The 26,288-nt window shown below is 40.6% G+C and overlaps 1 protein-coding gene across 3 annotated transcripts in view; it reads left to right on the plus strand.

The window, feature by feature from the left end:
- LOC138745913 (proline-rich protein 5-like) overlaps window positions 1-26,288 on the plus strand; it is a 362,551-nt gene that overhangs the window by 164,901 nt on the left and 171,362 nt on the right. For all 3 annotated transcript variants that reach the window (XM_069903427.1, XM_069903428.1, XM_069903429.1), the window contains exon 3: window positions 25,170-25,434. The gene's annotated coding sequence lies outside the window, so the exon portion shown is untranslated. The remainder of the gene's footprint in view (window positions 1-25,169; window positions 25,435-26,288) is intronic.

Consider the following 26,288-nt stretch of genomic DNA (forward strand, 5'->3'; position numbering starts at 1 on the left):
ACATAAGGACCCGAGTGCTACGATACCTCCTACCAGATGGCAGAAGGGAGAACAGTTTACACGAGGGGTGTGTGGAGTCCCTTCACAATGTTTGTTGCCTTTCGTCTGCATCGAGAGTTGTAAATCTCCTTCATGGGAGGAAGAGAGCCCCCAGTGTTCTTCTCCACTGACTTCACTATCTTCTGCAGGGTCTTGTGGTCTGAGGTGGTGCAGCTTCCAAACCAGCCGGTGATGCAGTTGCACAGGATGCTCTCAATACATCCTCTGTAGAATGTAGTGAAGGTGGAGGGTGGGAGATGAACTTTCCTCAACCTTTGCAGGAAGTAGAGGCACTGCTGGGCTTTCTTGGCTATGGAGCTGGTGTTAAGGAACAGATGAAATTCTCTGCCAAGTGCACTCCAAGAAACTTGATACTCTTGAAGACCACAACAGTTGAGCCATCAATGGTCAGTGGAGCATGGTCATCCCGGGCCCTCCTGAAGTCAACAACTATCTCTTTTGTTTTATTAACATTCAGCTACAGGTTGTTTTGTTGTGGCTCTGCATCAATTCATTAGCGATTGCACCTCATCTCTATGCTGACTCCTCATTGTTAATAATAAGGCCCACCACAGTCATATCATCAGCGAATTTGATGATGTGGTTCGAGCTGTGTTTAGTTGAACAGTCGTGGGTCAGCAAAGTGAATAGCAGTGGACTAAGTACGCAGCCCTGGGGGGGTCCCGAGCTCGGTGTGATGGTCTTGGAAATGCTTTTATCGATCCAGACTGCTTGAGGTCTCCCTGACAAGAAATCAAGAATCCAATTACAGCGGGAAGTGTTTAGACCCAGCAGGCTCGGCTTCTTATCAGATGAAATATTATAAAAAGTTCTAAGATCTACATTGCAATCATTATCAATTTTATTTCAAAACCATAATATTGATAACAATTGTCACAGGAAACCATTGGAGCCAACAGCCAACAGCAAACAGCATAATGCTGACATTTCCATCACACTTCAACTATCAATACATTTCCCAGGATTGTTAAAATATTCATATAAAAGCTTGGTATAATTGAAGTTTGCGCTACAGGAATAACCTCGTTAAACTGGAAAGGCAACAGAAGGAACTAGAAGGCTTGAATTAGGCTGGGACTTCTTCCTCTGGAGAGTAAGAAACTGAGTATTAACCTGTAATATCATGAAGGGCACAGATAGGTGAATGGTGTTTTTCCAGAGATAGGGGAGTCTAAAATTAGAGAGCATAGGGAACAGGGGAAGGATTTAAAAGGAACCTGATGGGCATTTTTTTTCACACGTAACAAGCTGCCAGATGATATATAGAAGTGAGTATAATTATGATGTTTAACAGACTTCTAAACAGGTAGCTGGATTTAAAAAAAAAGGTAAGAGAGATATAGGTCAAATGCAGACAATGAGGATTGCTTAGGAAGACAACTTTATCAGCATTGATGAATTGAGCAGAAAGGCTTGTTTCGCATGTTGTACAACTCTTCATCATGGTGGCTATTCCTCGTGGTTAAGGACGATGGCCTTTGTTTCGTTTCACAGTGAAGACGCCTGTGCATATATTTGTTTAGCATATACTTGATGTTGCACTCCAAGAAGCACACAATACTTTACATAAACCAACTAATTCAGGTGGCATGGAAATCACAACAATTGGAGCTGATGGATTTGTTGCAGCCTTCATCTGGCTTCACAGCCATTGAGTTCAGAGTAACTTCGTCCGCCTGTGGCACCATTGAGGACTTCGTTGGATTGTTCTGTCAGGGACCTTACCCTCAACCTTACCGCCAAGGGTGACCCTACCAGGAGCATAGCTCCAGGCGGCATCACTCTCAGAATCTCAGGACCACACAAGCTTCTCCACCTCGACAAGGTGACAATGTATGGAGAAGTATACAACTCAATGGCTGATAAGAGTGCAGGATAAATAATATATGTTGAAGTTGGTTGTAAACATGTCAACTTCATGTTATACACGCGCTCTGAAGACAGAATGTTCGTCGAGCCTTCCTCTCCTGTTTATTAATTATTCATTAGGTTTACAGTTATCCTTCTACTTCCATTTTGAGTAATATTTTTTGACAGTATTGTCATCGTATAATTATGGTCTTGGATATAGGGGTGGGACTGGAAAACTGACATGGAAGAAAAACAAGAGAATGTAGTTTTCATTCACTATTTGAATATAGTTTTCGTGGTAATATTATGTACACCTACAGAAAACCATTAAAAAATGACAAACTCACATCTGAAGTCAGACGTGCAATTTTTCTTTTGTGTCTTAGAATATTTAAGTACAAAAGAATAAAACAGTTTCAGTTTTAAAGATCCACTTATTAGTGCAAGCCTAAACATTGAATTTCACTCCAGACTGTTTCTTAAAGTGCCCATTAGATTCATCACTGAGCGTTATATTCTATTTAAAGACACATTAACAGAAAAATGGAGATACTGTTGTAATGTTAACATTGAGTGAAAGATTGTAAGTTTGAGGCTCCTTCTAAGAACATAATTGTCACTTAGCATCAAAAATATTTTTTGTCATTTTATTGCTCTCCTCCAGAAATCCTCAGCTCAAGAGGCAAAGATAGCAAAGGTCAAATTTTACTCCATTCTCCACAAAGTAGATTATTCTAAATTACGAGCCTCCTTCGATTAAAAAGCACTGAATTATTTATATTCAATCCACATAAACAGTACATTTTTACTTTAAGAAAGATTTGTCGATTGCAGTTCTGGTAAAATACTTTTAATGCCTTTAAAGAGGCTAAACTGAAACCATGATCATTCAATACAACCAGTAATGTATTCTCTGACTAAAAATATACTGAAATGTTGAAGCAGAAATTTATGGGTTGAAACAAACTGAATGTAGCCAGTGAATCTGAATGGACAAGAGGGTGGGGAGAGGTTTAAATACACCAGTTTATCCCACGGCTGGAATACACAACCTGCATTCCATATACAGGGCCAGATTAAGGCCAATTGATGCCCTAAGCACAGCTCAACAATGGTTCCCCTTTGACCCTTCCATTGACTAACTGACAGGACATTAAGACTCAATAAGTGCTGAATGTGAAATAATAGATTAAAAATTTCAGTTTTCTTCCAGGCCAGACCCCACAGAGTCATAATTTATTGTCATGAACAAGTCATGAAGTTTGGTGTTTTGCAGCAACATCATACTGCAAACATACATATCATAACCATCTTACGACATTACATAAAAATAAGATTAAAATATTTACGACAATAATAGTGTACGAAAAGTAAAAGAAAACTGTATCTTTGGTTCATTGGCTATTCAGGAATCTAATGGCAGCATTGAGTGCTCGTCTTCAGGCTCCTGTACCTTTTATCCCAATGGTAGCAGAGTGAAGAGGGCATGGCCTGGGTGGTAGTGGTGGGGGGGGGGGGGGATGTTTGAGGATAGAGGCTGCTTTTTTAAGACATGTAAATGTCCTTGATGGAGTGAAGTCTGGTGCCTGTGATGTCGCAGACTGAGTTAACAACCCTCTGGAGTTTTTTCTTCTCCTGAGAGTTGGGGCCTCCAAAACAGGCAGTGATGCAACCAGTCAGAATGCTCTCCATGGTACACCTGTGGAAGTTTATGAGAGTCTTTGGTAACATCCTGAATCTCTTCAGACACCTCACAAAGTAGAGCTGCTGAGCCTTCTTTGTGATTGCATCAATGTGGAGGCTCCAGGACAGATCCTCAGAAATGTGGACACCCAGGAATTTGACATTCTTGACCCTCTCCACTGCTGAGTCCTCGATGAGGACAGGGTCATGTTCCCCTGACTTCCTCCTGAGGTCCACAATCATCTCCTTGGTTTTGCTGTTGTTGAGCGCACGGTTGTTGTTACACCATTCAACAAGCTGATCTATCTCCCTCCTGAACGCTTCCTCATTGCCGTTTGTGATTCTGCCAACAACTTTGGTGTCATTGGCAAACTTGTAGATAGCATTGGAATTATGACTGGCCACACAGGGAAAAGCAGTGGGCTAAGCACACATCCTTGGGGTGTGCCTGTGTTGATAGTTAGTGAGGAGGAGATATTGTTTCCCATTCATACTGACTGTGGTCTTCCAATGAGAAAGTCAAGCATCCAGTTACAGAGTGGGGGGGGGGGGGTACAGAGGCCTAGAATTTGTAGCTTCTTGACCAGCACTGATGGAATAATGGTATTATTGTAGGGGGAAGAACCTTTTTGTGGGGTCCTAGTTTAGCTGCACCATGGTAAATTCGGCACTGGAAAAAAATCTCTATGGTGCTCCCTTCCCTTGGTGCCCTAAGCACATGCTTATTTTGCTTAATGGTTAATCCAGGCCTGTCCACTTGTCAGCTGTGCTCCTTTGCTACTCCACTCTACATTTTTGGGTTTATTAGGGACGGACTATTTGTGATGATGCTGATGTTCTCATTGGTTCTCTTATCTTGTCCTTTCTAATATGAATAAAAAAGCCACCATGAGTATTTATTGCAGAATCACCTGAGTTTTAAATGCCTCTGTAGTGCCATTGTGTGTACCCCTTGCTTGCATTTTAATTGGTGCTGAATTATTGCTCCAGGTGAGTGATAAATATGTGAAAAGGTAACTTGGCCAAGTAGCATGATGTGTTTAGGATAAACACTGATTAACTGGTGGGAAATAGTTTTAGGATCTGTGATATTTTTCCTTGATTTAACTCTATGTTAAAATTCTACCACCACCCCAAATGTCTAAACAGTGGCTTAAAAGCACAGGCACCAGGTTCCCCCGCTATCCAAAAGTAGAGCATTCATATGAAACATTTCGTAAGCTGAAATGGCATAAATGGCATAATTTATATGGGAAAATCTTTTGAGCATTCCCAGACCCAAAAAATAACCAGAATCTGACATTATGGTGTCCGCAGTTTGGCACTGGACATTTTGGCGAAAAAGACGACTTTTGTCGCCCTTTGGAGATTTTAGCATCCACAGTTTGCATCGGGTATCTTGACGCTCACATTTGGTGATGGACATACCATTTAACTTATCATATTTTTAATTAAATATAATGAATATAAAATTATTAATATATTATAATTTTAATTAAATAGAATGGAATAACATCTCTGCACACCCCCCCACCCACGGTGATATCTCTGCACTCCCCTCTCCCATTATGACATCTCCGCGCTCCCCTCACCCAGGGTATCTTCACACTCCCCTCACCTACGGTGACATCTCTGCGCTCCCCTCACCCCACAGTAAAATCCACCTGTTAGTGCCAAAATGTCTGGCGCCAAAATGTCCTCGACCCAAAAATAACCTACCAAATCATACCAAATAATACATAAAAGCTAAAATAACATTAAGCATAATGAACTATTGTTAATTAATTAAAATGAAAATACCTGTATATGTAGAAATAAATAAAGATGAATTATGACTGGCCACACAGGGAAAATGAAGCTATCCTTTAAGTTAAAGGTCTCCAAAGTAGTTAAATACGACCCCTAGGGGGTCGATGGGACTATCCAAAGGCTGGATAAATGCCAGGGGGTCGGTTTAACTTTTTGGGGTTGAAGGAATTGTAGGGTCCGAGGTCCCCGCTCCTGCCGGCAGCCTGACGTTCCTGCTCCTGTTGGCAGCCCAATGTCCCAGCTCCACCTGGGAGCCCAACGTCCCCACTCCTGCTCAGCAGCTGAGGTCCCTGCTCCTTCCCAGGAACCCAAGGCGACTTCTTCGATGTGGGCGGCACTGCATCCGATGTTGAGAATAGAGTCACTGTCGACAGCTCTGGCTGCAGCTAACGCTGAAGACTTGGACCCAGCTCCGTTTGGCATCTTCCCAGCCAGCAGGAAAGTTTTTTTTACTGTTATTGTAGCCACTTGCTTGCTTAATTTACAGATTTGTTACTTGGCGATTGGGTTGTTGGGTTTGGGTTGTTGCTGGGAGGCCCGGACACCATGGATATGGTATGCAGTTTCCCTCACTAATCCATATGGAGACTGTACATCTATTTATCTATTTATTTATTTTTGTACATGCTTGGGGGTCTATGAGGGATCAAGGATTCCATGAAGGGGTCGATGGTCTAAAAAGTTTGGGGACCCCTGCTTTAAGTGGAGGTCAGTGTAGCAGGTAAAAACACACCTAAAGCTGGAGGAACTCTGCCAGCCTTTTCAGCGTCAATGGGAGACAAAGATATATTTTTGATATTTTTGACCTGAACCCGTCTTTAAGGAATAAGCCAGAAGCAAGAAATCTCTGAAATTCTCAGGATTGAGACAATGTTGGCTTGGGGAGGAATCCAGAACAACAAAAGGTGTTAATTGGTTACAATAAGAGACAAGGTAAGAAGTTACCATATGTCATGTTTCACTCAGTGCAGCTGGTGAACCCTTCTGCTGCTAGAGTATACCTCTGCAAAGGGGCACGGACTGGCTGAAACACAGCCATGTTTGGAAACTTGACGGCCCAAGACTGCAGAAGGCTGCAGAAACTGGAAAATCTAGCCAAATCCATTACAGGCACCAAATTCCTGCCCATTGAAGACATCTCAAGATAGCAGCTGAGAAATTACCTGTATCACTCTAGTCAAGCTCTCTTCTTGATGATACCTTCAGGCAGAAGGCACAGAAGCCTGAATTCTCTCACCTCTCGATTTAAGAATAGTTTTTTTTCCTCCAACAGATATCAGGCTCTTGAACTTCCCAGAACTACCCTCACCATAAACAACTGCAGGATGAAAGATCTGGTTGGACAATACAACATCACATTTTTTGCATGCAACATGCAACTACGAATATTTATGTATTTTTTATTTGCATTATCTTTTATCCCTTGTTTTATCATTTCATCTAGATTTATTTTTTATTGCTATATTTTACATACTTGTGCAGCTAGTAAGTAAAATGCAATGCATTTCCTCCCCCTCTCCATCCCCCCTCCCCCCACACCTCCCCCTCCCACGCTGTGGCGATGCCTATGCCTTTGTTTTCACCGGCTTTTGCACTCTCACCAAACATTTTCGCTTGCTGCAGAGCTAATTCACTGGCGTGGCTTCTCTTCATGGCTCCAGCTAAGGTAAGTTCTGTCTCTTGAAGCAACCTCTCTCTCACTTTCTTACCAATAATCCTGAACAAAATTTGATCATGGATCATTACATCTTGCAGTGATCCAAAATTGTATGTTCATGCTTTTAATTTCATGTCCGTTTAAAAAAAAATGATCAAAGCTCTGTCCCAGCTGCTGCACGCATGAGCGAAACACATATCTCTTGAATGCTTCATTTTTCTTTGTGAACAATGTTCACCAAACATCTCGATAACCTTATCAAACTTACCCTGGTCTTCTGTCTTGGTAAAAAAAATATATTGAAAACCTCTAGTGCTTGAGGTCCTGCTATAGTAAGTAGCAGTTCAATCTTCCATGCATCATTTGCTATTGACTCTAATGGCTTGCAGGTACAGCATGAATCTTGGTCTGAACAACCTCCAATTGTGGTCCACATTTCCAGTCCAATTTACAGCATCCATATCTCTGCTGATAATGACTGATTCTCACTTATCACATTCCTGGTGCTTCTTCCACTCCTGGTACCATGTGATGTTTCTTTTATTGTAATAAAATAATTGAGTTCTTTTAAAACAACTATACTTTATTAGCTTAAGAATTCACTCAGGGCCATGTGGAGGCATCCATCTTGATTTGAACTGAAGCTGCAAAAAAAAAAAAACTGGTCTCTGACTCCCTCTAGTGGTCAGGAGGATCACTAGCATTCTATCACTACATCTAGGTCGATGGTGCTGTAATAATCTTTGGCTTGGCTTCGCGGACGAAGATTTATGGAGGGGGTAAATAATAGCACTTCCCTAACCATACCACACTATTCAAGAGCATTCTGACTAATGACAAAAACAGATAGGTAAAGTGACATATGGGTTCTTCTTTGATTCTCTGAACAAGCATTGATATTTCACTGATTCCATGCTTATTTTAACACTGATGGAGGTTGGAAACTGTATGCATGAGGAAACATGATCTATGTATGGTTTGGTAGAGTGTTCAGTCCAATAATTTGACTTAAATAAACTAAATGAAATACAAATTTAGAGTTACTTTTTTTAATCAGGTAACTGGATTAAGGAATTTTGATTCCGGGAGACATGTTTAAAAAACAGTGCTGATAAACTATATTAAAATATGACTGAAACAAATCATGCTTCTTAATATGTAAGTTGCAGGACATCTGTGATTTAAACACAGAAACTGACTTTTTATTGAGTGAGGTGTGTATTTGAGAAATATTTACAGTCATGTGGATGGCAGAATTGCACGTTCCCTAGCTTGGCTACCTCTGGTTTCATTGAACATTGAAAAATTACACATGATAATTTATTGGCCACAAATAAAGTACCATCAGGATTTCAATATTCTCTGAGGGCCTGTAATAGATAATTGCTTTGCTTCTAAATGTCTTTGATAGTTACAGATATTTAAAAACAACTGAAACAGATTTTTTTTAAACTATGGAAGACCAGCCAAAGGTAAATACAATCTAGTCCATTGTTTGGTAACAGAAGAGAAAATCAAGCAGGGAAGTCTTGCAATTTCATACCATTGTCCAATACAATGAAATTTATTTTTGCAGGGTATTCATATCAAGAACTTTTTCAATTGATTCTCAAAGCTTCTTCAAAGCTACTAACAACCTCTAAAAGAAACTTAATCTGGGAAAAAAAGCTTTCCAGTCATCAAATGTATTTAATTTCCAGTGACATCACCTTCATGACTTTGTTTTGACATTAATGCACCTCAGCAGATAATTAAAGAAAATAAGGTTTAATTAAATTGTATTGAAAAATCACACATAGCAATGCAAATTAAAATTAGCAAAGTTTCGTTTTCTCTGACATAAACGGATAATAAAGTTGTACTTTTAAGGCCCGGTGCTTTGTTTATCTCAAAAAAAAATGTTCTACACGGTATTTAAAAGTAGATCTTTTCCTGGAATCAATTAAATTAAAGGGAGGTATCAGAAGCATTGTGAATGAAGGTTCAGAGATGTTGCTTGGTCAGCATCTCCAATTATTTCCAAGATTTTCAAGCATGAAGAGAAGCAAACTTTTTTCAAATTGTTTCAGTCTAAATTTTTCAGATGATTTGTTGATGAATATTCACACATCAACTCAGGTGGTTCTGTAGATTTTCCTGATGCAGGCATATATTTCCTTCTGTTCTTCCCAATTCCAGCTGGTCTGTTCTAGAGGCCTTTTCTCACTTAGTATGCCAAGCTGCATCCCCAGGCTAATGATAACCCAGGTTCCCATTACTGAGACAAACTGGCTTTGTGAAGGCCTCTAATTTATATTTCAGACATATGATTTTTACCCTGTTTTTCAAGTATTATTCTTTTATTTATTTGTGAATGAGGGAAATGTTAGCACTTGAAAGATCTCGATTCATCCTAAGCGACCAGATGAAGCTGGAGTGGCAGATTTTCTACTTGGAAACATTTTAGTGGGGTTTTTTTTAACAAGCTTGTGATCTGTGAATAGATCACAATAAAAATTCGTGATAGATTAATTTTGAGATGGCTTCAGTTAGGATTTCTATATTATAGCCCAGGATCATAACTAGAAAGGTAATATGTCCTTATGTGCTAAAATTAGAGACTGGTGTTAAACATGAACAACTATATTTAAACAAAACTGTAAAACTTCCTCAAGTAGTTAATGGTATAGTAATTCTTCAGCAAAGCTATTTTATGATTAAGGGATATTTAATTAGGCAATATTTTACTTTCAGTTTCATACACAGCTAACTGTGGTTAACAAATAAATTGTCTCCCAACTAAGATGTAAATACACGATGGATCAGTTACACTGGGCATTAATTTTTTTCAAAAAGGTTGCTTGCTGAAAAAGCATTGAATATTGTGATAGACAACTTCACATTTTTTAAAAATTGAGCCATATAGCATGGTAACAGTCCATTTTGGCCTATGAGTCCAATTTACACCCAATTTACATTCCTGGTATGTTTCGAAACTGGAGCCCCTGGGAAAAGCCCATGCACACACAGGGAGAATGAACCAACTCCTTACAATTAGCATGGGATTTGAACTCCAGTCCCAATCACTGACACTGTAAAGGCATTGCGCTAACTGCTACAGCAACCGTGCTTCCCAAGCTGAACACAAAAACAATTTCAGATTTTCTATAGCATGTAGGTAGTTGGAGAAACATTAAATTAACTATTATTGAACTTAGCATGTTTAATCGCATAAAGATGCTGAAACATTACGTTAATTCAACTGACCTAAAATGTTTTGCCACTGATTTTCATTTGTACTCAGTACCTGATGTCTCTTGTGCCAGTGTCCAACAATAGTTGACCAGCATTGATGGATTCCAGTTGCCCTGACACTACTTTTCCATGGTCGGAATATCCTGGTGAAACCTTTTGCCATGTTGGTCACTAACTGCACCAAGATCAGCAGGGAAGAAGTCCAAGTGTGAATGCAGAAAATGAATTTTCAAGGACATGTTGCAATTTGTTGTTTTGTATGCTTGAAGTAGACTTAAAATATGACAGGAAATCACAAATATTGGTTATATCTAAAAAAATGCTACAGGAAGGGAAATTTTTAAGGTAATTCTTGTGATCAGCAGCTCAAAATCCATAAAATAAACTCACAAGTGTTCAGAAAACAAAGTCTTTGTTGTCCTGTGTTATGGTCTCCACTTTGAGGCCGGCTCCATTCGTGGAGAAAAATGTGAACTTTTATGGTGCAACCCTAAAAGGCTGCTCCTGCACCGCTTTTATGAAGAGTGGTGCCTCGTAGTATCTTTGGAGCATATGAAGGCGAGAGGGCTAACATATGTGCCGAGCAATGGCCATCTTTGTTACCCATAATCCCCCACACAGCTCTGGGAAACACTCTTCAGGCCAGACTCCTTGCACATCCATTCCCGCTCTCTCCAGTTCCTCGCTGCCCTCCTGCTCCTCAGTGGCCTTGGTGAAGGAGCGAGGGGCGGAGTGGGGAACAGGAAGAGGACACTTCTGGGTGGTAGGAGGGAGCTCTAACCCCAGCACCAATTACCATGGGAGTCCTGGTGGTGACTCCTGGGTAGTGGACTGATGGCGTCATCGCGACATCATTAGCCCACCCCTAGCTAGCCGCTTGCAACGGCAGTTCATTTCATGAAGTGAGATGGAGTGCTCCAGTCCACTTCTGCCACAAGCCTGAAGAGGGATCAGAGTCGGCGCCTTCAAGCCGCTACGGAGCATTTGTGAAGGTAAGTCTGCAATGTGAGGGCGGAGAATCTCTACCTTTACGGTCGCATTTTCTTACTCTATAACAGGGCCTTTTAAGGTCATGAACATTGCTTACCGTAAAAAAACTTAACCAGAACATGGTATTTAGATGGATTAACCTTACCATCAATGTGATAACTATTTTAAATAGCACATGATCTTACAATACACACATTAAGCATTTACTTATTTCCCTGAGTAGGGACAATTAGATACTTTAATGTGTGATATTACATGAAATTAGAACTTTAATGTCTGTGTTTTCTGTATTTACATTACTGGATCTCTTGCTTAGAGAGGAAATATGATCCCTCATATTTATTACATCATTTATTACTTGTGTTTTCCTTTTTAATATTTTAGCTCAGTACATTTTTTGGAAGCTAAAATTATATACAACAAACCAAATATCTACGCAGAGGTGAGTTTGAGAGTTCTTATTCATTCCCATTGAATGCAGATTCACATTTCCACAGTTGCAAGAATAATAAATTTGTAGAGCAGATTAAAATCTCACCACTTGTCTAATTACTATTTTTTGTTCAAGTAAAATCACTGAATATTTTTTAAAATAAGCTTCATCTGGCGTTGGCATTGATTTACTTTCAGTTATATTGAGTAATTTTATTACAGCCAAATAATGAAAAATTGATAGAAATTATTGGAACCACCCAACCAGGTCAGGTGTTTCTGTGGAGAGAGAAAAACAGAAATAATGTTTCATGTTGAGGCATGTCTCAGAACCAGGAAAGGGGTGGGGGGGGGGGGTGTGGGAAAGCAAGTTTCTTTTAAGTTGCATTAAGAGTGGGTTGAAAGAGTGGTTTGGTGGAGAATGGGAGAGACTGGACAAAGAGCACATCTCTGATTGCGTCAAGCCAAAGTTACTATGGAGGCAAACTGCAGATGAATTATTCAATTCATGGGTTGATGAAAACAATAAGAAAAAATTAGCAAAGGAGCATAAAAGCTAAGAAATGAGGGCAGTTACAGGGCTTTCTGAGGTAATGCCTTTGTTTTATTCAACCCTTCCTCACCTTCCCTGCAACCTAAAACTAACTTGTCTTTGGTTCTAATGAAGTATCTTCAATCTGAAACATTAATCCTGTTTTTCTTCCAATAGATATCACACAACCTGCTGAGAATTTTTCAGCATTTTGGCTGAATTTCAGATTTCCAGAAACTAAAGTATTTCTAATAGCTATCAATATTTCCTATTATAAGTTCTTTTTTCATTGGTTCTTTTTAAATAATCCTATATTCAATCTTGTCCAGATTTTAATGTTAGCTTGGAGATGCCTTTCTCCTGATTCAGATGTGCCTTGTAAGAAGGCATTTGAAACAGCTTTGTTAGGAAACTTGCAACGTGTATTGCACTGCAACAGTCCAGGTGAAAACAGCTGACATTGGAGATGCTGCTCATTTTAGAGTGTGCAATTGCCAATCCTAAATGACTCCAGTATCCACTTAAAGAATGATACCTCATTCTGAATGTAGCGGCTTCATTTGATAATTTTTCTTAATTGTGGCAGGTGAAAGGTTTGTTGTTTCCTTCTGTGCATGTCAATGAATAGGTTCATCATTTTTTCCAAGGTTTCACGAACCATTTCATAATTTATCATCGCCCAACACGTGATTAAGACATATCTGAGAGTCCTGCTTCAACCATTGAAATTGTATGACCAGCGCAGAGGGTTTTACAAAACCATGTCTGCATCAACCCTTTCTTGACTAAAGAGGGAGGGAAACTGAGTAACTATTTACACTTTTATAACAAGTCATACCTTACTTTCATAAAAAGTGTCACAAGTGTTCACTGTTTGTTATTGAATCTCTCACAATGATTATACCTTACAACAGGTTATATCGGACCTGACTATAGAGCTACACTTAATTGAAGTCTGAACAGCTTTTTACAGAATGTTGTCCTTGCTTCTTGGTCCCTGACTCACATTATTAATCATGGCAGAGAGTAACCGGCTACCTGGCATCCTATCAAGATATCCCCATTTCAACATTTCTTCCAAAATGACCTCTTGGGGAAAAAGAAACAAGTCAATTTTCTGGCTCTTCTTTGACATTCCAGTTAAAGCTGACAAAATGCATCCCTTCCCTGGTCAAAAATCAAAAAGTAAAATATCAGTCAAATTTATACAGTTGGAAATTTAAAGCTGCAGCTTTGCAATTCCCAGCAGAATATAAGTGTTGTGTTCCCACATGCCTTTCTAACAAGTTTTTAATTAAAATACAGTCAACATTCACCTCCTGCCTGCTGTTGATAGGTTGGCTTTAAGGGATCTGGTGCAGACTTTGTCCCCTGAGTAGCCATGCATGGTTTAATTAAGAAGAGGAGGATTGCATAACAGCTCTCATTGTAGAATGTTTATTGCTGAATTCAAGACTCCAATGACATTCCAACTCAGGTCTTTCTGAAAACAACAAAAATACAGATGCTGGAGGTCTGAAATAAGTACAAGAGTAAATGCAATAAATACTCAGCACTGTCAGCTGAAAGAGACACCGAGTTAATGTTCCAGAACTCATGAAAGGTCACCAAGCAGAAGCATAATCTCTCTCTCCTCGCAAAGCTCGCAAAGCTGCAGGGTCTGTTGAGTATCTGCTGCATTTTTTTTCCCTGAAAATAATGCTTTGATGAAACAATGCCAATGAATAATTGCACTTGACCGATGGGGGTGGTGGGGGGGGTGGGAGTGATAACTGGAATGGGTGCCCCATCCTGTGATCCATTGTGGTATGTTGCTTCACCACTTCACTTCTCCCATCTGTAGGACAAGGCGGTCGGTGAATGTTGAGAAAGCAGCATAAAAGGGTAAGGTGAAGAATTGACCCCATGGTGATCCATGGGGTTCGAACTTTGGATAGGTTTTCAAAGAGAGAAAACTTTGCATCTGAATGGAATGAAACACAAAAGTCTGCAGAAGCTGAGATTGTAGTAAAAACATAGAAATGCTGCAGGATCATTTGCAACCCAATCTCTCACACTGAAAACTCGATGGCTATACAATAAAACATGAAATTGAGAAGATCAAAGGACCCACAACAGTACAAAATCAGTCAGATAAGGTCCAGGTATTTAACACTGAACCTATAAAAGAAACCTTTAACAGAAAACGTGTACAGCCATTATAAATGAACATCTTTCATCTTGTTTGTGTGTTTTATTTCCACCACCACCTCACCTCAGCCTCACTGAACTATCTGCATTATATATTCATCATTGTTCAAAGCTTTGAAAATACTTGGCAAATGTCTGTTTTTATTTGTAAAACTGTCTATAAATATTGGAAATTTATTTGATTGAGCTCCAGTATGTTCTCAATTTATCAACATACTGCATTATGCAGTAGGAGACACTGAGCAACAAAGATGAATGGTTTTCTTAGGGGTTTTCCAACGAAAAATCAGCTGAGATCTTTTTTTTCCAAATTATGTTTCCTGTGAGCTGGCAGCTTTATTGCGATTTTGTAGAGGTAGGAAAGAATAGAATATCTGGAATGGTTTGAAGATTGAACATGGGGATGGGGGCATGCTTTGGATTATAGAATTTGCTGATTCACAGCAGCAGAATTCTGTTTGATGATTACTTCACCTTTTTTTGGCAATCGAACACATCATTAAAATTACAGTAAATAGAAAAAATTCTGGAGGAACTCAGGTCACGCAGTGTCCATAGGAGGTAAAGATATATAATCAACATTTCAAACCTGAGCCTTTCTTGAAGTTATGGGCAAAACAGGACAGGCACCTGAATAGAAAGGCTGGGGAGGACCTCAAGCCAATAGGTAAAATGCCCAGGATAGGAAGACAGAAGAGGAAAGGTGAGAATTGATCGGGGGAGAGCTGGCTCTGTGAATGCAGAGCTTAAGGAAAGGAGACAGAGGGAAAAGAGAGAGACAGACAGACAGAGCTAGAGGGAAAGGAGATTTAGGGATAGATGAAGAAACGGGATGGGGTGGGAAACACAAGAAGTTGATGTTAAAGCAATTTGGATGGAGGGTGCCCAAATGAAACATGAGGTGGTGTCCCTCCAATTTGTGGGTTGCTTCAGTCTGATAGTATGAGGCCATGGATGAACATGTTACTATAGGAATTAAAATGGGTTGCCGCTTGTATTCCCACCCCCCCTCCCCCAACCACAAGCAGACAGAACAAAGGCATTCAATGAAGCAATCTCCCAGCTGCATCCAGTCTCTCTGATGCAGAGGAGGCCACAGTGGGAGCACGGGATGCAGTACATAACCCCTGCAGATTCACACATAAAATGTTACTTCACTTGGAAAAACCATTGGGGATCATGAATGGTGGTGAGGGGGGAGGTGTGGTCACAGAGGTCAGTACCAAGGGAGAGAAGGGAGGAGTGGATGAGGAAGTCATGGAGGGAATGTTCCCTGCAGAAACCAGAGAGGAGGAAAGGAGAAGACCTGTCCAGTGGTAGGACCACATGGCAGGTGGCGAAAATCATGAAGGATGACATGTTGGATGGCAAGGCTGGTAGAGTGCTAGGTAAGAACAAGGTGAATCCTGTCCTTGTTGTGCATGGAGGCGTGGGGGCAGATGTATGGGTAATGGAGGATATGTGGGTGAGGGCCAAGTTGATGGAAGTAGCGGGGAACCCTTGAATTTTGAAAAAGGAGGGCATCTCAGATGATCTGGAATGGAAGATCTCATCCTGGGAGCAGCTGCGACAGAGATAGAGGAATTAAAAGAAAGGAAGAATCCTTACAGGGGACAGGGTGTGATGGGCTGAATGAGCTCACTCTACCCTGTTTAATTCTGTCATTTTGAATTCTTCTGAAATCATGCATCTTCTGCAATCAGTCAATGGTTGTGGATTTATGCTCATAGGTTTTCCCAAATCTGAATCTGGCATAAAATGTATGAGCATAATCTTTCACTGTAGGGAAGAATTTCTTGCTTGTTCGATTCTGATGGGGTTCAGGATTCAAAACAATATTCTGACAGAGGCTATTAAATGACAAGTAACATCAATGACATGCAGGTGCTATGCATTGATCATCCCCAATGAGGTGAGTCCAGCCATCTGTCCTTGACTTCCATTATCTTCATTATCAATATCCAGAAGATTAGTGTTGATCAAAAACTCAAAGGACCAGTTGCAAAAATACTGCGATTACAAGAGCAGGTTAGACACATGACACTGGAAAGAGAGTTAGTCACCACCTGAGACCATCTGCAAGTTGAAGTATCTTCCCCTTACTGCAGCTACAATAGTACTCAACAAGCTTTGCACCATTCAGGACAAAGTAGTCCACATGATCAACCCAAACAGTTGCTAACTACACCATTGTGACAACACTGTGGGAGCACCTTCACCATAACTACCGTAGCTCAAAGATGGAACTAAAGTCAATTAGGGATAAGTAACCAAATATGATATTCCAACAGTATCCACCTCCTGAAAATTTATTTTCAAAAAGACATTTTATTTTTTGAATCAAGTCTCCAGAATGTACTTGAACCCAGAGTCAATTCACTAAGGGTGAAAGAGCTACAAACTGAGCTGTTGCAACAGTTAAATCAAGAGGTATAAAAATGATGATTAGCAAGAGATGAGCTACACATCAGCAGAAATGTCCTTAGGAGAACCTTAGATTAAACCATCACCTTCTTTGGCCATTTTTAACTTTCTAGTTTTGGTACAGTGAAGGAAATTCTTGAAGAGATTGCTGCCAGGAAGCTTCCAATTCCCTCTTTCATGGTTTGTTACAGCCAACTTCATGGTCTGAGGAAAGACATTGCACCTGAAGGAACAGTACCAATGAATTACATGGTTTTATGTGAAAAGGAGGAAACACAATCTGACACAGCCATTGTATGTTGAGAAACAATGGCCATATAAAGGATCAATTCTTTCTGTAAAATTTCATTTTAATTCACCAGGTTTATATGTGAAAACCTGGGGCTCAGGTGGTGTTTGTTCTTTCAGTTCCCAAGTAAAGATCTCACAGTTTATCTGGGTGATTATTCATGACAGGGTGTTAGAAAATTGCCAGATCTTGAATTGATCTTGAAGCCTGACAAAGAACCAAAGAAAGTGGAACTGATTAATCCCTGCATTTCACAGAACTCGTTTTCTTTTATTCTTAGAATTTGAAAATGAGAAGCCATTTCAAGACTAAAACCAAGTCTAGACAAGTATGAGCCTGCAATACTTCACACAATGAGAATATGAAATGCTGGTATACATTAAATTTAAAATTAATGGAAAATGATTATCCCTCTCCCTTTCCTTTTTCTTACTGTATTAACTAAGTGACAGTCAAATAGCTTATTCAACAATAATTTTAGTAAAGTCGTGCAGGACATGGCATTCTAAACTGAATTTGATATGTAGCATCATTTACTTTATTAAAATTTTCAAATGAGAACTTATAATATTATAACAGAGTGATGATTGGCTAAAATAAAATGACATTTCTGAATCCTTTATTTGCACCATGATCACGTTTCTTCAGTTTAAAGGTAAGGGTCTTATTATTGTGTAATGCACCTGAAACCCAAATATTAGCACAAGACTTGGTGGAAGGCACATGGTAGGTTTGATAATGCGCCCAGGAAGTAACACTCCATTACAAATGAGTCTTACTTCCATGGGGGTCTGTAGTGGCTGATGTGACCAACATGGGACATGTCACAAAAACTTACACTGGTGGTCTAGGTAACCTTGATAGGGCAGAGGGCTGAGTTCACCCACGTTAAAAGTTTTAGACAGATGTGATGTTATCTAACATTTGCAATTTTGGACCAAGTACTATTATTGCTTTCAACATAATGATTTTAAAATGTTGTACATTTTTTGCTAGTATTTGTAATTGTAGTTAGTGTAAGGCTACTATAGTCACCCAGGTTAGAATCTGGTGTGTAATGAGTTTGTAAGTTCTCCCCGCGTCTGCGTGAGTTTCCTCCATGAGCTCCAGTTTCCTTCCACCCTTTAAAATGTATGGGTTAATTGGGATATTTGGATAGCATGGGATCGTGAACTGAAAGGCCCTGTTACTGTACTGTGTCAGTATTTCTAAATTTAAAAACTATGCTGTTATAAGACTGAAGTTAGAAAAAATCTGTCTTTGTGAATTCTTCAAATGCTTCTTTTGCATAGAGTCTTCCATTCACTCAGTGATAAAATGGGCAGAGGGCTGTTGAGAATGTTAAAAAATCTGAACCAGGTCTGTTCCCTGTCATAATACCATTTCAACACTCTTTTGTAAGAATCGAACTATAAGGCTAAAACCAAAGGAACAGATTAGTTTATTATGTTGCTGTCAGTGGGGTAAATTGATGCCCCCTGTTATTTTACATGATTGCTATGTACACTTAGTGCTGAACATACTCTTTCTTGGCTACAAGGGTCAAAAGGTATCTGAGGCTCCTTACTGGTAATCCATACCCGTTAAAAGCTGGAAGAACTGGAGGGAGTCTTTGGCAATGGAATCTGTTTTCTGAACAATACAAGAGAGTGAGCTTTCAGACACAGCATCTAAAAGTAAAGATGCTTTCCATCCATAGGTGGTCTCTACAGAAAGAAGCAGAAACATGAATAGGTGACATTGGTGGCAGGATCATTGTACTGATCACCTGAGTGAGCTCACATGAGTTTTCCAGACAATTTCCACCTCGAGATGACCTACACTACCAATTTCTCAGTAGTCTCATCCACTTCTCAATTCAGTACACTCCTATTGCCACCAATCAACAATCTGTATTAATCATTTCACTTCAGGGTACTGAAGGATTGCACCATCATGCATTCTAGCAGTGAAGTCTGTAGGATGCAGCATACTCCCACAAATTTAGATATCCGGAGTATTGTAAGAATGCCCTGGAACTGCTTAGATAGTGGAATGTTGTTTAAAAATCCCTCTAATGTGTTGCGTAATTGTCATTGCTGTGTGGATCCTGGTCTAAAGTCCTATCCTACATGATTAAAAGATAACTCGCATCCTTTGGTCCCTACACTATCATGTCCAATTACCTGAAGCCATTGGGAATCTGGTTTGGAATGCAAGTGACTGTTTTCAGAGATCTTTAACTTTGGAAGTTCAGTGGTCTTTGTTCTGGCAAGAGAACACCTCATATCCAAACCCCACCTCTCCTTCCTCTGAATCTTCCTTTATTCAGAAAAACACAGCAGAATGGCACCAAACATTCTGTTCAGAAAGGCTTCCCCAGCTAGAAATGTATTGTCATGGTTCTTGCAAATGAAAGCATACCACGTCCGAATTACTCAGCAGTTTGAGCAGCATTTGTGGAGAGAGAACGGGTTAATATTTCAAGTCAATGACCTTCAATCAATGAGAGTACACAGTTAAACACCTCTTTTCCACTGGCATCCCAGTTAATTGGCTGGGCAATGTCCCGGGATAAGAACCCCTTTGTGCCATTTCCACTGGGCCACCCTTAACTGGGACACTAATTGCTTTTCCACTGAACATAATTCATCCCTGGGGATCAGAGTGTTCAACCTTCAACTGGAAATAGGTGTCCCTTTTCCACTGGTTTTATCAGCATGACGGCATCAGCAAATGCCAAGGAGATGGTTAATCCCTGTCCCAGTAAATACCACAGGTATTGCCTGAACTGCTGAGCAGTTCCAGAGTTTCCTCATTTCTTTTATTGTAGATTTCCAGCATTTGCAATTTTTGCTTTCATTTACATTCCTTATAGTATTGTCAACTTCCAAATTAATCTCAACAAATCATTGAGCCTTTCTTTAAAAGATACAGTTGGGAAGGATTAGGTTTGTGTGGGAAGGTAGGAAGTGGTGGGAGTTCCCACTGCTGAGATTAAGCTTCTTGTATTTACCTCAACACACTGGATTGTTGAGACCTAATTTAGCATGGCATATGTAAAATCAACTTTGCACATACCTTGTCATCATTAGCCCCTTTTCCACTGGCACCCTGTCCCGGGAATTAACTGGGAATTTACTGGGACGGGGATTAACCATCTCCTTGGCATTTGCTGATGCCGGTGTGCTGATAAAACCAGTGGAAAAGGAACACCCGTTTCCAGTTGAAGGTTGAACACTCCGATCCCCAGGGATGAATTGTGTTCAGTGGAGAAGCAATTCTTCTTCTTTGGCTTGGCTTCGCGGACGAAGATTTATGGAGGGGGTAAAAAGTCCACGTCAGCTGCAGGCTCGTTTGTGGCTGACAAGTCCGATGCGGGACAGGCAGACACGATTGCAGCGGTTGCAAGGGAAAATTGGTTGGTTGGGGTTGGGTGTTGGGTTTTTCCTCCTTTGCCTTTTGTCAGTGAGGTGGGCTCTGCGGTCTTCTTCAAAGGAGGTTGCTGCCTGCCGAACTGTGAAGCGCCAAGATGCACGGTTTGAGGCGTTATCAGCCCACTGGCGGTGGTCAATGTGGCAGGCACCAAGAGATTTCTTTAGGCAGTCCTTGTACCTTTTCTTTGGTGCACCTCTGTCACGGTGGCCAGTGGAGAGCTCGCCATATAACACGATCTTGGGAAGGCGATGGTCCTCCATTCTGGAGACGTGACCCATCCAGCGCAGCTGGATCTTCAGCAGCGTGGACTCGATGCTGTCAACCTCTGCCATCTCGAGTACTTCGACGTTAGGGGTGTAAGCACTCCAATGGATGTTGAGGATGGAGCGGAGACAACGCTGGTGGAAGCGTTCTTGGAGCCGTAGGTGGTGCCGGTAGAGGACCCATGATTCGGAGCCGAACAGGAGTTGTGGGTATGACAACGGCTCTGTATACGCTTATCTTTGTGAGGTTTTTCAGTTGGTTGTTTTTCCAGACTCTTTTGTGTAGTCTTCCAAAGGCGCTATTTGCCTTGGCGAGTCTGTTGTCTATCTCATTGTCGATCCTTGCATCTGATGAAATGGTGCAGCCGAGATAGGTAAACTGGTTGACCGTTTTGAGTTTTGTGTGCCCGATGGAGATGTGGGGGGGCTGGTAGTCATGGTGGGGAGCTGGCTGATGGAGGACCTCAGTTTTCTTCAGGCTGACTTCCAGGCCAAACATTTTGGCAGTTTCCGCAAAGCAGGACGTCAAGCGCTGAAGAGCTGGCTCTGAATGGGCAACTAAAGCGGCATCGTCTGCAAAGAGTAGTTCACGGACAAGTTTCTCTTGTGTCTTGGTGTGAGCTTGCAGGCGCCTCAGATTGAAGAGACTGCCATCCGTGCGGTACCGGATGTAAACAGCGTCTTCATTGTTGGGGTCTTTCATGGCTTGGTTCAGCATCATGCTGAAGAAGATTGAAAAGAGGGTTGGTGCGAGAACACAGCCTTGCCTCACGCCATTGTTAATGGAGAAGGGTTCAGCCAGTTAAGGGTGGCCCAGTGGAAACGGCACAAAGGGGTTGTTATCCCGGGACACTGCACAGCCAATCAACTGGGATGACAGTGGAAAAGAGGTGTTTAACTGCCTACTCTCATACTTCAATGTGCAGCATCACATTATTCAATTTGCTGAGTAGGTTGAACTGTGCTAAAAATGCACACTTACATTGGTTCCCTGTGGCTCGGTTTTGTAGCTGAACAAGAAGTGCATTCAGTGAAATGGTAAACATAGCTGGAAAATGGTCATCCCTGGCACCAGAGGTCATGCCTTTCTGATGCAAATAGTGTTCTTCTCAGTGTTGGAATAGTTCAGAGCAGGATCGTCACTTTGTATCCGCCCTTGACTACAACCAATGTGGGAGTCCATAAAGTGAAGTGATATTGCATTTGTCTTGATTGATATACATCTCTGAACAATCACAAGTGGACTTTACTGATTGCCTAGGAGATTGAAAGTGTAAGGCAAAGCAGGGTGAAAGTGCAAGCTCAAAGGAAAGCAAGAGGCAAAATAATACCAAAATGTACACTGAAAAGGTAAGAAAGAATTGGAATATGAATTTCTCCCCCAAAATCTGTTGCTTATTTCAATCTTTGGAATGTCACCAGATTCTTTTAATAGAAATGGAAGGCAAAAATCTGGAAACAAGGTAAAAGCAGCAGCCCCAGCCAGGAGCAACGGCATTAGGCAAATCAGTGCGTGGGTTACCTTCCTCTCGTGTGAATCAAATCTGAATTGCAAAGCAGACTTATAAAAGGGCAAGTGGCAAATCCATAGCTCTCTCAAAGGTTATTCAAATTAGCAACTGATAAATTAATAAAGCAGCTGCATTCAAAATAAGGAAATTAAAATAATACGTCTCTGATGTTTAACTCTGCATAGTCTGACCATTTGCAGTGAACAACTCAAAAGGTGATTTCCATGATCATCTTTTTTTCATTCAGCTTCCTTTTCTGACGTAAACAGGGTTGTAATTGTGATTTGTTCTGATGCTCAATTCGTTGCCACAACAGAAGTAAAATAAGAATAAAAAACTGAGATTGAGATCACTTGAGGATTTTCAGTTTTGAAATGTCCGACTCAGAAATTCTTGATTTGTCTCCTGTTCAAATGTGCTAGTGAAAAAAATAACCTCTGGCCTGCAATAGTTATTGAGACTTAAAGTCACAGGCCTGCCTTTGTGTGTGAGAAGGGTTGATGCTGTCTGTGCGTAGTGGCTGACAAGGGTGCAGAAAAGATTCACGGGGATGTTGGATTGGCAGGAAGGCTGAGAGTGACCTTGTAGAGTTATTATAAAATCATGAGGGGCACAGATCGGATAAATACTCAAAGTTTTCTTCCCAAGATAGGTGAGTGCAAAGTTAAGGGGAGAGTGGAAAGGTTTAAAAGAGCCCTGAGAAATAATATTTTCACACAAAGGCTGGTGGGTGTGGTACAAGCTGCCAGCAGAAGTGATAAAGTGGTTTCAAAGATATTTATACAGATACATTGGAAGGGATAACTAAAAGCAGGCAGATGGACATGGACGAATAGGGCTAAACTGCTGTCTCCTTGAATATTTTTATTTAGTTAGATTTGTTTTGTGGACTTATACTGTTATAAAAAGGATTTAAAACTATTTGTATTGATTTGAGTAGAGAAAGTCGGAACCAAAAAAAAGATGGAAGATAAATTCCAAACCTTCGACTAAGCAGTAGGAAGATTTCATGGGTTAGTAATGTTTAAATAAGTAAGTGAAAATAATATTTATAATTCACTTTTTAAAGCTGGATAAACAGCACTCCAAGAGGAATGTTCAGTTTTGCTTTCCCCATTTTGATTTATTGTCTGATGTGGATCAGGAAAATTAATTTCACCTTTCACTATCTGAATTGAATCGTTGAGCCAGTGTCATTTTTTAAAGGCATATTATTTCCACTTTTTTGGTTCACAACAGTCAAGGTCAGACAACACTGTACGTTGCATCCTAATTTTCCATCAGAATTCAGTGACTGACCCAATGTCAGTTGCTGAATGAGTTCTGCATCCCTGTTTCATAATCTGATTCCGTGCTTACACAGTGTCAAACGCTAGAGGCATATAGTTTTATGGGTTCATTTCCAAACTGTGTTTTCTGGTGTGGATATGGCACTGCTTAGTTATTCACAAACACCTGTGATGCAACTGTGACAATAAACTCAGTTGTCATATACTTAATCCTAATTTTGAGGCATCCTAGCTGTCATCTTTGTCACACTGAATCAGAACATTTTCTTCACCAGCATTCATCCCCCTCCTTTCACCATTAGTCACATTATATTACCTTTGGAGAGAGGAGAATTCAGTAGCTATCATAGAGGTTTGTCAAGAAGCACTTATTATTTCCGCTTCTGATTTACTTCAGTTGCATTTATCGCCATGAATCAAGGATGGACATGAGATTGATTTAATCACAGATGGGATCCTGATTTCAGCTCCATGGATCCATGTGAAAGGGAAATGTAAGGGAACAGTCACTCCTGACCAAGATCCCCAAAACCTTCTAGTATCTTCAAAGGAGTCCTGAGCAATGCCAGAGAGGCCCACCCACTTGTTGGCACTCTACGTGTTTTTACCCTCTTTTGGTTCCCTCTATCAATGGGGTTCGGCTTGATGCTAAGTATTCCCTCACAATACTACGGTCCCACTCTCAGTGTAGTGTACACCTTACCAACGATTCTTCCAGCAACATCCCTAGTTCACGACCTGGCATAGGGCAGCGTTTGCAAACAGGACCTAGTAGCAAAGAGGATGCATATTGAAGGGATCAAAAATGGGATTCAGACTGGGTCCAGGGTGGGAGGAAATGAAAATAGGGGAGTGGGAGAAGTCACATTTCTCCAAAGTTCAGAATGATCTTTAGATGTAAGGGGCTGAGGTCTGGTGAGGTTTCAGATAATTGGCTGATGTAGCTTGGGGTTGGTTGGTGATTAGATACGTAAGAATGGATCAGCATGCAGGGTCCGTGCTTGGAGTAGCTGGACTTTGGGATCTGGATCAGAGTGTTGGATGATTGGTGAATAGAGGGTTAGAACTTCAGAATATCAGAGAGTTAGATCAGTGGGGTCGGGGGAAGATTTGGAAGGAGGGAGTCAGGGTCCTTTGGAATTCAGACAGTAAGATCAGTGGTCATGGACTTGAAGAGAAATCAAGTGATTAAAGGGTGATACCACTGAACTTGGAAGTACAAGAGGATATTAGAAAGCAGGGCTCTTGCCATTGTTGGGGTAGGGGTTCAGCATGGTTGTCTCAAGTGTGACTTCAGACATAGTGAACTCCAGAAATGCTTCGCAAGGACTGGCTAAAGTTTGTCATTGTGTTTAACTGTGTCAAGTATAGTTTCAATCATGCGATGCTGAAATTAACTGTTGTACACAAATCTTCATTCTCATCTCTGATCCTAGACTTCACAAGCACCTACTGTTCAATTTTTAGCACCCTCTCCCTATAAGCAAGTTAATGGTACTGTGTAATTGTAACCGTTCGCTCCTTTTGATTGCTTCCAGTGACTGACTCAGCTAAAAGAAAAGACAGCTTTGGTTGGAACCGTGCTGAAAACCAGCGCCTGTGAAGGGAATCAGTCACACACTGATATCCCAGATGTGTTGGAGCTGAGACGTGGTGCATCCGATTGTCCACTCCAGCAGTGCACTCACCATTGAACCTTGAAATTGACCAGCAATATACACCTTGATTCCAGTCATTGACTTTACTCCAAGAAATACTGGTTTGTGGATGATGGTTCCATTCATTTGAACCCTGTGGGAATGGGTAAGTTTGGATGTGAACTTGAGATGATTCACTTATTTGTTAATTTTTCAATGTATTTTCAAATGTTTATTATAAAGTAAATGAAAAACTGTTTTAATTATTTAAAAATATCAGGAATATCAGCCTCACTCTTCAGCATTACATCAGCTGGGTCTAGTCACCATTGACATCATGCCTCCAACACCATATGAGGCCAAAGGTAATTCAGTCCATTGTCATAAGATAATGTGCAACAAGAAAATGTACGGATCAAACTGTTCATTGTAGAGTTACAACTTAATGATGCATCTGCTACCAAGCTTCTTAAAGTATTTTCCAATAATGCCAAGATTTTACTGTTGAAAGTATAAAAGTTCAAAAGTTCAGATTTATGGTCAGAGTACAAACAACATGTCAAGTTCAAGTTTATTATCATCCAATTGAACAAGAATGAAACAGCGTTCTCTGGTCTTAAGTGCAAAAAGATGCAAACATACAACCAGACATAACACACATAAAGACAAATAATACATATGCAGTGCATATATACATATGTCAAAATAAATAAATATTGTTTCATAAATAGTAGAGTCTTGGAGGGCTTGTATGAGCAGTTCATTCAGACGTTCAGCAATTTCACTGCCTGAGGGAAGAAACTGTTTCTCAGCCAGGTGGTACTGGCTCTGAAACTCCTGTATCTCCTTCCAGATGGGAGCAGCTGAAAGAATCTATGTAGGGGGTGGTAGGGGTCCTCACTGATTTTGTGAGTCCTCTTCAAACATGATCCTGATAGGTCATGACAATGGGGTTAGTGGGAGACCCAGTGATCCTCTCTGCCGCTCTTATGGTCCTGTAGATTGACCTCTGATCCAATG

The sequence above is a fragment of the Narcine bancroftii genome, chromosome 11 (genome assembly GCF_036971445.1).
Source record: "Narcine bancroftii isolate sNarBan1 chromosome 11, sNarBan1.hap1, whole genome shotgun sequence".
Lineage (NCBI taxonomy): Eukaryota > Metazoa > Chordata > Chondrichthyes > Torpediniformes > Narcinidae > Narcine > Narcine bancroftii.